Source organism: Megascapheus bottae, unplaced genomic scaffold (genome assembly GCF_031878675.1).
Source record: "Megascapheus bottae isolate mThoBot1 unplaced genomic scaffold, mThoBot2.hap1 H_1, whole genome shotgun sequence".
In the NCBI taxonomy this organism is placed as follows: Eukaryota; Metazoa; Chordata; class Mammalia; order Rodentia; family Geomyidae; genus Megascapheus; species Megascapheus bottae.
In genome coordinates this window covers 1817494-1827631 of record NW_028327858.1, presented here as the reverse complement: position 1 = coordinate 1827631, position 10138 = coordinate 1817494, and the positions used below count along the sequence as shown (strand labels likewise).

The window sequence follows — 10138 nt, the reverse complement described above, 5'->3', positions numbered from 1 at the left end:
TGCCTGGTAGTGAAGCTCAGATTTCATCCCAAGTCTATGACTCTGCAGCAAAATAAACTGCAGAAAGAAGTTAAGATCTTATTTGACTTCTTTTTCAGAATAGACTTTATTTTGTAGAGCAGTTTTAGATTCCAGAAGAAAAAAAAAAAAAAGCAGAGTACAGTTTTTCTCAATTACCCTGTCTCTGCATCTGCCTGGCCTACCCTATTACTAGCAACACCCCTCCCCCACCACAGTCATCCGTATCTTACATGAACCTACTTGATATGTCATTATCAACCAAAGTCCATATTTACATTGAGATTCACTCTATGTGATTACATTCTGTGAGGCTGGGTAAATTTTTAATGATAGGCATCGATCATTGTATCATACAGAGTAGTTTTGTTGCCCGAAAAATCTGTGTCTGTCTGTTTGCCCCAATCCTCAGCAATCACTTTTTAATCCTTTTGCTATCTGCCTCCATGTTTTGCCTTTTACCAGAATGTCATATGGTTGGAATTATCTTATGTTGCCTTTCCAGATTGGTTTTTATTGAATAATACACACTTACTGTTCATGGCCTTTCTTAGCAGCAAATGCTATTCCATTGTCTAGACATACTACTATTTACTCATTTGTCTGAAGAATAACCTAGCTTTTAAAATTTCATTCTAATGTGATGATTACTGAAGACAGAGCCACAAGGATTGGTTTTCCTGTTGTGGACGCCTGCTTCCTTACTCTTATACCCCTATGGCACCTGGCAATATACCCTTCTGGGTTCCCTTCTCTATGCATTATTTTAGCCAACTGGGAACCAGCTAGTCCACCAAGATGGAATTCCAGGGCCAGTTTGAGGAGAGCTCATGAGCAACTCATCTAGCCTCAAGAAACTTTAACATTTCCGATATGTTCTCATGTTTATCCTTCAAGTCCCAAAGCAGTCGTGTGTGTGTGTGTGTGTGTGTGTGTGTGTGTGTGTGTGTGTGTACTGGGGTTTATACTCTGGGCCTAGAAAGAGTCTCTGACCTTTTTTTTTCCTTTGTTCAAGGCTAATGTTCTACTACTTGAGCCACAGCTCTACTTCTGGCTTTTTCTGAGTAGTTTGTTGGAGTTTCATGGATTTTCTTGCCCCGGTAGGCTTCAAACCTGAATCATCAGATCTCAGCCTTCTGAGTAACTATGATTATAAGCATGAACCACTGGCACCCAGCTGGCAATCATACTTAATCTGTCTATGTGGTTTCTACCTAGTTACCACATGGGTTTCTCATTTAAAAGTTCTATTTCATTTGATATTCATTGAGCCCTGAAAAGAACTGAGTGAAAATGGAATGTTCAAGCTCTAGCCTAACCCTCGTGCAAGTGGTATTTGGAAATGGGGCCTTTGAAAGTGGCTAGGTTTAAATAAAGGGTAAGCTCTCATGATGGAATTAGTGCTATTATAAAACAGGGCATACAGTGGCTCACACTTGTAATCTTAGCTATTCTGGAGGCTGAGGCCCAGAGGATAACAGTTTGAAGCTGACCCAGGCAGAAAAGTCAGACTTTTCTCAGAAGACCAAGATGGAGATGTGACTCAACTGGTAGATTAGCGAACATACTGAGCAAATAAACTGAGGAAACTCAAGGCCTTGAGTTCAAGTACCAGTACCAGCCTGCACCCCCTCCCCAATAAAATAAAAATAAAAAGAGAGGGGATGAAGAGGAGGAAGAGGAGAAGGAGCAAGAGGAAGGGAGGAGGAGGAGATAAAAGTGCTTACTCTCTCCATGAGGACACACTGAGGAAAGACCATATAAGATGCAGGCAGAAAGGAGCCATCTGCCTGTTCTCATCAAATGTTGGATCTGGATCTGAGGCTCCTCAGAATCCAAAAGTATAGATGATAAATGATAGAAATATTATTTAAATCAACCCATCTAGGATATTTTCTTTTAGCAACCTAACGAATACAAGCATCTACCACAGCTGAGCATACATGGTTTCTTTTTAGAAGACACAGAATCTGTATATGCAAATTCTGTGCAGAGTTACATCTTCCACAACACCTGACTCTATTACTAGAGGCTTTGTGGTGAGGGAAGAGAGAGGTAAGAAGAGAAAAAGTTATAAGCTCAGACAGTATTATAAAAAGCCTGGAAGACCATCTGAATGAATACCATCAAATTATAATTACGGCAGTTATCATTTTAACATAGGATAACTTAGGTTATTGCTACTGTGATAACAAATGCATATTTTACAACAAATACTTATGCTGCCCTTTCTGTGTTTTAGGACAAATTTTACATAAATGGCAAAGCTACCTTGATACCTAAGAGAACTGTATAGGCTGAATTATAAATACATCAAAGAAAGTTGCAAACAAATTCCTGGAGGGCAGATCTACAATCACAAGTTATTAAATTGGAACCAGGAATAGTCAAGAGTGCATTCCTAACTTATGAGAATGATATTATGAAAGATAAGCGCCATAATCCAGCCTACAGCACCGTAATGGCACCATCAAAGGCATAAGCACCAGTGGACAGATGTCATGGCTGATTTGTGGCCATTGCTAAGGAGTTACCACGGAACTAAACTCAACCCTGGGCCTCTGAGTTCCATTATCTAGGAGTGGGCAATGGGCATTTTCTCTTGGGTCCCTGTTAGAGAGTCTGACCTACTGTTCCAGGTCTCTCCCTCCTCAAAGGCAATGCTTTGTTTGTGTCATACAGTGAGTCACCAGCACAGTTGGGAACAGACCCAGGATTCCTGGTCTTTTTGCTTGCTGAGGCTGTTTGCTGGAGATCACAATCTTTCCACATTAGTGGCCAGTTACATTTATGGCTCTTAATGACATTTAATTGGGCTTCTGGGATATGGAAACACTGGGGAGTGAAGACTAGGAGATTAAAAGAAAATCAAAATCTACGATGACACACAAGATCATTGTTACTGAATATTTAAAAATGGCAATGGATCTCATGGTATCATTCCACTGGGAAATGAGACCTAGATCTGAGGGAAAATGACCTCCTCACCTGTCTGGAAACTGGATAGAAGAGAGAAGGAAAAGGCAAGGTGGGAGAGACAGCACTCCTTAGAAGCTATGGTCTCAATTTTCTCTTATGTCCTTTCCGTTATGTACAGGACATGCAACTGTTTGCCACACATGTCCAGGCCTAATGTCCTAACTCAGTCTTATAACAAAGGAAATGAACTAGAAGTCAAGTGATTGGACCCCACAGGCCTTGAGCCACAGCACACTTCTGGCTTTTTCCTATGTGTGTGGTACCAAGGAATCGAACCCAGGTCTTCATGCATGCTAGGCAAGCAGTCTACCACTAAGCCAAATTCCCAGTCAGGCTTTGGGCTTTCAAGCAGCCTACTTCCCTTTACTTTACACCTTTAGTTCCCACAGTTGTAAACCAGAGGCTGCCCTGGCTGGCCCTAAGGTAGCTCATGGCTCTAAACAAAGGAAGAAGCTGCTGCCCTCCCCCACCCCCCAAGCCATATACTTACCGAGTGAGGTTGCTTATGTCTGTGTGTGTGTATTTTTAAAACCATCTTCCAGGGAGCGTCGCTGCCCCCACCCCCAACCTCCATGGTGCCTGAGCACAGACCCCAGAAAACCTGGCAAAACAGGAAGAGCAGCAGGCAAAGCGTTCATCAATTGGGGGGGGGGAGGGGAGGCACTCAGGACACGAGTTGGTGAAGGTTGGAGACTGAGTGGGGGCAGGGATGTGTTAGAAGTAAGCTGGGGTGTGAGAGAGGGGAGGTGGGGGTAGTTAACCCAGAACGAAGAATGATGGAGAGAAATATCTGACAGCTGCTGCTCACCCACGTGGCTCCATTTCCAGCATTCTGCTTAAAACTTTGGAGGAGATACATTGTCTCTAATTTGTTTTTTGGCATGAACCTGCTGTTCCGATCGGAAATTTTCTGTTGCAAGAAGATGAAGACAGAGGAGAAACCAACAGCTCTTCACTGTGGGCCGTTCTGGCGACTGGTGTGCCAGGTGACTTGACCCTACAGGATGACCTCTGTAGTTCCAGAAAAGAAACAAGGTCAAGGCCGCGAGTTTGGCCTAGTGGTTAACGTGCTTGCCTAGCATGCACGAAGACCGGGGTTCGATTCCTTGGTACCACATACATAGAAAAAAGCCGGAAGTGGTGCTGAGGCTCAAGTGGTAGAGCTCTAGCCTTGAGAAAGTCCAAGGACAGTGCTCAGGCCCTGAGCTCAAGCCCAGGACTGGCAAAAAAAAAAAAAAAAAAAAAAAGAAAGAAAGAAAAGAAAGAAACAATGTCAAGGCCGAGCATGGTGGCCTGTAGTCAATCCTAGCTACTCAGGAGGCTGAGATCCTCAGATCTCAGCTCAAAGCCAGCCCTGGCACTAAAGAACATGAGACTCATGTCCAGTTTACCACTAGAAAAGCAGAAGTGGCCTGTGGCTCAAGGGGTAGGGAGGTAGCTTTGAGGTGAAGTGCTCAGGAACAACGCCCAGGCCCAGAGTTCAAGCCCCACGACCAACCAAACCAAAAACAAACAAACAAACAAACAAACAAAACACCGTCAAGGGTAGCCCTGTAGAGCTAGGAACCAAAGAAGCCAAACCTTATCACCAAAAACTGTGAACTCTGGAGTCTGCTTGACTTCCATATGGCCACTCATTCCCTGTGTGGCCATTTTCTTCCTCCCCAGCATGCATTTCTGAAAAGAGGTGAAAGGCTGGGGAAACGAGAAAGGCTGGGGAGATAAAGGAGACACAAACTCTGTAGCAAATTGGCACTGACATCCTGACCTCAGGAAGCTTTCCCAGCAATCTGCTTCACAGCCATGAACTGAATACTGAAGGGTTAAGAAACTGGTTTCAGTTCACACGATTAATGGAGAACGTAGACATAATCAAAACAGTAACCTATGGGCCTAAGTCATGACCAATTGATAGATCAGACAAAAAAATGTCAACCCCAGCTTTTCTCTACCACCAGGGACGAGAGCCTGCGCAGAGAGGGGGTAGTGAAGAGGGAGGGTATCAAGGGCACTCCTGATTTGGGGTTCGAATCACAGGGCAATTCTTAGGTCCTTGTGGCTATAATCATGGAGGGTTTTCTGGGGGAGGTTCAGAGGGAGATGGAGTTCTTGTTTTCATCACCCTTCTACAGCACCGTCCAACTCTGAATCCACCCTGAGGTAAGAGGAGCATGAACCTCGGACTGTCATAAACCTAAGGCCTGGTTCCTTTAAGGCCTGGAAACCCTCGGGAGCGCCTCCCCGCCCCCCTCCACCGCCCACCGGCGCGCTGACGTCACCCTTCGGGGAAGCGGATGACGCCAGCGCGTCCTCTGCGAAGGGGCGTGGCCGTGACTCAGTCGGGCCGGGCGCGCACGTGAGCGGGCGCTGCGCCGCTTTCTAATTTTAGGTGGGCCGTCCGCGTGGGTCGCGCGAGGTGAGGCGGGCCGGGGGGCAGGGTCCCCCGGGAAGACGGGGTTCTCCCCTGCGCCCGTGTGAGGGGGCGCTGGGGCTTCCCGAGCGGGAGCCGGAGCCGGGCCCGGGGTAGACGGCCGCCCGGTCGCGGAGGTTCCCTTCGGGGGCTCTGCGCCTTCTGCCCGGGGCCGGGGCTGGGCTGGGGGAGGGGGAGGACGGGGCTCTGGAAAATTCTCTGGGCGCGGGAGCCGGGGTCCGGCCTGTGCCGAGAGTGTTCCCAGAATCGAAGATGATTGTGCAGAAATGTGAGGGAGGGTAACGGGCGCGTCGAGGCGGGGCCCCGGGGACAATGGAGCGGAGGCTGCGCGGTCTCGCGCCTCCATTTGCGGTGTGCGTGTGAGGTGGGGCGGTGGCCGGAGTGCAGATGGCATTCGGGGACACAGAGGGGTCGCCGTGACGTTGGGCGGGGTCCTCCCGGCTCTGAAGTGGAGGCTGCCCGGCCCCACGCTGGGCTTTTCTTTGCGGACCAGCCTTGGTGGGAGGGGGCGTGGAGGGGGCGAGGGGAGGGGGGAGACGGGAGACCGGACCTGGTCGGTTCTCCCCGCTCGGTTCCAGATTCCCTTTGGGGCAGGCTTGTGGCCAAGGCACCTGGGAGGGGGCGCGGTCCATCCGGGCATGCTGGGAACCGGGTTCGACCCTGGATGATTGCAGGTGATTGTGTGCGGGGCGCCCCCCACCCCCTGCCTTCGCGCCCCCCGTGGGCTTTGGGGGGAAGGGGATTGATGCCGCCCTTGTGTGACGGGCAGGGCGCCCCTCCGGGGTCGGGCCAAGCCCTGGAGCATGAAGGTCAGGGGGACGATTTGGATGTCACAAAACCCAGGGCAGAGCCAAGCGAGGATTAGGATGACCTTCCAGGAACCAGATCCGAGCTTCGTTTTGTAGAAAATGGATTCCAGGCATCTCGGGAAATCGACACTCGATTGGGGGTGGAAAAATTCTAGAAAGAAACCTGGTCGGTGTAACGTGAGCTACATTTTTGACTTGGCAAAACGGTGTGTGCCTTGTCACAGTGACCTGGATACTGTTGGTGTAGCATCCTCGGGTTTCCCAAGGATCGTTTCCAGGTTGCTTATACAATTATTTATAAAGCCTTTCATCTCATTAGAGGTTGTTGGGAAGTCCAAGAAATACTAAATGGCAGTATGGGTTTAGTGGTTGGGTTGTTAAAATTCTAACCCTTTTCCATCTTTTTTTTTTTTTTTTTAAGGAATAGTAAAGTATAAAATAGCCTTGGAGATACATGACATGAATATATGACTGGAAAATGTAAGTGTGATATATATTTTTTAATTTGCCTTGCGAAAAGTATCACAATGGTCTTTGTAAATAAAAGAATCTTCGGATACACATATGGAACTTTTTTTTGGTCCTGGGGCCTGAACTCTGGGCATGGGCGCTGTCCCTGACCTCTTTAGCTCAAGGCTACCGCCTTTTGAGCCACAGCGCCACTTCTGGTTTTCTAGTGATTGATTGGAGGTAAGAGTCTCGCTGGCTTTGAACTGTGATCCTCAGATCTCAGCCTCCTGAGTAGCTAGAGTTAGAAGTGTGAGCCACCGGGCCCTTCAGCTCTAGGCTACCGCTCTACTACCCTTGGAGCCACAACCCCACTTCCCGTTTTCTAGGTAGGATTACTGGTGTGAGCCAACGCGCCCGGCTTTAAAGTGTGTGTGTGTATCAGTGTCATGGGGCCCGGGCCTTGTCCTTGAGCCCTTCAGCTCAAAGCTACCTCCCTACCCTTGAGCCCAGCCTCACTTTCCATATTCTAGAAGTTAATCGGAGATAAGAATCTCAGGTTCTTTTGTGTCCAGTTTTGTGTCCAGGCTGGGTTTGAATTCTTTTTTTTTTTTTCTTGTGGACCTTGGGGCTTGAACTTGGGGCCTGTCCACTGAGCTGGGCTCAAGGCTACTGAACCACCCTGGAGCCAAGCCCCACTTCCCATTTTCCAGAGGTTAATTGGAGATAAGAGTCTCAGGTCCTTCCTAGATCTTCCTAGGGACTCTGAGGGAAAGGACCAAATGCTATCTGCCCCTGAATCTCAATTTTAGAGGCCTTTCAAATTCTGGGAGCTCCACTGGAAGCTGGTGGCTCAGGCTTGTAATCCTAGCTGCTGGGGAGGTTGGGATCTGAGGATTGTCCTTGTAAGCCAGCAGAAAGCATGTAGAGGTGCTGGGGGCTGGGGGGGGGGGGGGGGGGGGGGGGGGGGGGGGGGGGGGGGGGGGGGGGGGGGGGGGGGGGGGGACTCTCAGGTCCTTTTGTGCCTGAGCCACCGCACTTGGCTCCTGCACCTGGCTTCTTCAGAAACTTTTAACAACAACAACAACAAAAAAAACCCTCATTTTCTTGGGAGTTTATTTTGAGAATAGTATTTATCACCAGATGCACATAGGAAACTGCAAGGAAACCTATCTAGTTTAAAGCACCCTCAAGATTAAAATACAATATTGATATATGACAAATACATTCAGGATTATGCGTAGTTCTACTTACATATGTTAACAAATAGGTCATAGCCCTACTTTATTGCAGTTGGAACCTCTGCCTATTTTGAAATGGCCCTAAGTTGAACAGATGTGAATCACATTCTCAAATTTGGCTAATTTCTAGTTGTGTGAATTAGTATTGTGTGTACTATAATAGGCAAGAACCTTAAAAGTTCTCATTTTCAGAAATTAACATTTGTATTCCCCAAATGGCATTTTTTTTTTTTTGCTCTAAAAATACTTAACCTTGGAAGCATTGCTTGTATTCTACTGGGAGCCTATTAGCATTTCTACAGTCTTTCCTTCCCAGGTGTTATTTGCCATTTTTGAACATCTGTTATTAGTTAACCCTTGGGAATGCTACCATGTCTTTATTATTTGGACAATGTTTTATTTCAATGAATGTATGGATTTCTGAAATCAGATTAATCATTTTAAGTGGAAAGGGTGAATTTAATAGTTGAAGTAATAAGTCTTATCCTCTTTCTTGGAAGATCAGAATATTTACGGATTTAGCCAGAAACCTAAGGGGACTAGAATTTCATGAAACACTAAAAAAACTCCAGATTCTTTTTTTTTTTTGCCAGTTCTGGAGCTTGAGTTCATGGCCTGGGCACTATTCTTGGGCTTTTTCAAGGCTAGTGCAGCACTACTTAGGCTTTTCCTGTGTATGTGGTGCTGAGAAATTGAACCCAGGGCTTTGTGTATCCTAGACAAGCAGTCTACCAGTGGGCCACACTCCTGGCAAAAACCCATTTTTTGTTGTTGTTGTTTGTTTTGTTTAATGGAAAACTAATGATAACAAAATACTTGGAACTGAATTGAATTTTGAAAATAAAATAGATGGTATGTTACAGTGAATGACATTTTCTGGTATTAGTGCCTCTGCAAAATCAGGAAACTTTAATTCATTCTTATGTCAAGAAAGTAATGGTGTGTGTTTAAAAGATCTTTAATGTATTTTTGGTTTTTCCCCACCTCATGTCTCCATTCATAATACAGAGTAGGCGCATAGCCTTAGTGAGGCACATATGGAATAGGTTTACTCTGCCTCCTTTTTCTGCACAGTCAGTGGCATAAGAGTACAGCCTGAGATAAGCACCAGGAGGCTAGACCATTAATATTCTTCTTAGAAACAACCACTAAAACAGGTATGTTGTGGGTGTGACTGTATGATTTATCGCATGAAATTGGAGACTAGTAATTCCCAAGATTGGCAGAGTTGTCAAATGGGAGACTCACTTAGAATTCATGGTATAGTTCTGTTCTGAGTAGAAAATGGGGGCGGGGAGCTAATGTTTCAGTTCAAAGTCACGCCAGGGAGAATTTCATCATGAGGATGAAATCTTGTTTTATCCAAAGCCATTTATCACAGAAAGAAATGGTATGTTTGGGCATAATTTTTCACAAATTTAGTATATGAAAGTTGGTGGAGGTTTTAACTCACATGGTAAAGTACCAGTAGTCTTGAGTCAAAAAGCCAAGAGAGAGAACATTGCATTCAAGCCCTAGTACCTGCAAAAGTAACTAAGTAAAATGCACAAAAGTACCATCATACAAAGTTATTGGATTTCCAGTTTTTCCTCTCCTCTCGTTAGGGGAGATAAAGGTTTGTTAGATGACACAAGCCATTAGGGAACACCATTTCAGCCTCTTTGCCATCTTAGAATTATATCATCCCTTTCTGATTTTAGGATTCACAGTGTGATTTCCCCTCTTCCCAATCTTGAATTCTGATGGTGGGTTTGTTATGCTTGCTTTGCTTGTGAATACTTGCCTTCTACTAAGCCATGCTTTGAACCAAGATCTTTTCAGTCTGCCCTCTTGAATAGCTACAAGTACAAGCACAAGCTGCCTGCATTCTACTACAGAGTTTTAACTGTGTGTCTTTTATAACCTCATTTGGGATGTTCCTCAAAGTTTACCAGCTAAAACACAATTAGTGCTATTATTACTTTAGGATTCCCTTAGAATCTTAACTTCTCTGCCTTCTCACACTCCAGGGTTTCTGGGTTTTCTGTATGATGATCTTAAAAAATTAATTTTATAAAAAAAACTTACATTGATAAAAACATAAGTTGGGCAGTCTTTCTAGTTGGGGGTTAAAATGTTTTTTAAGCACTTTTATAAAATTGTTTTAAAAAATAACTTGTTTATGACTTCTTCCACTCTAACAAATTTTACCGATTGTAACAGTGTTTCTGTTC

At 45.6% G+C, this 10138-nt stretch overlaps 1 non-coding gene across 1 annotated transcript; it reads right to left on the bottom strand.

Annotated features, from left to right (window-relative positions):
• Window positions 1–8910: 8910 nt before the first annotated feature.
• On the bottom strand, window positions 8911–9042 carry LOC150038983 (small nucleolar RNA SNORA51). Its single transcript, XR_016534581.1, has one exon. It is a non-coding gene; the product is annotated as a small nucleolar RNA SNORA51 (small nucleolar RNA).
• Between the last annotated feature and the right edge of the window lie 1096 nt (window positions 9043–10138).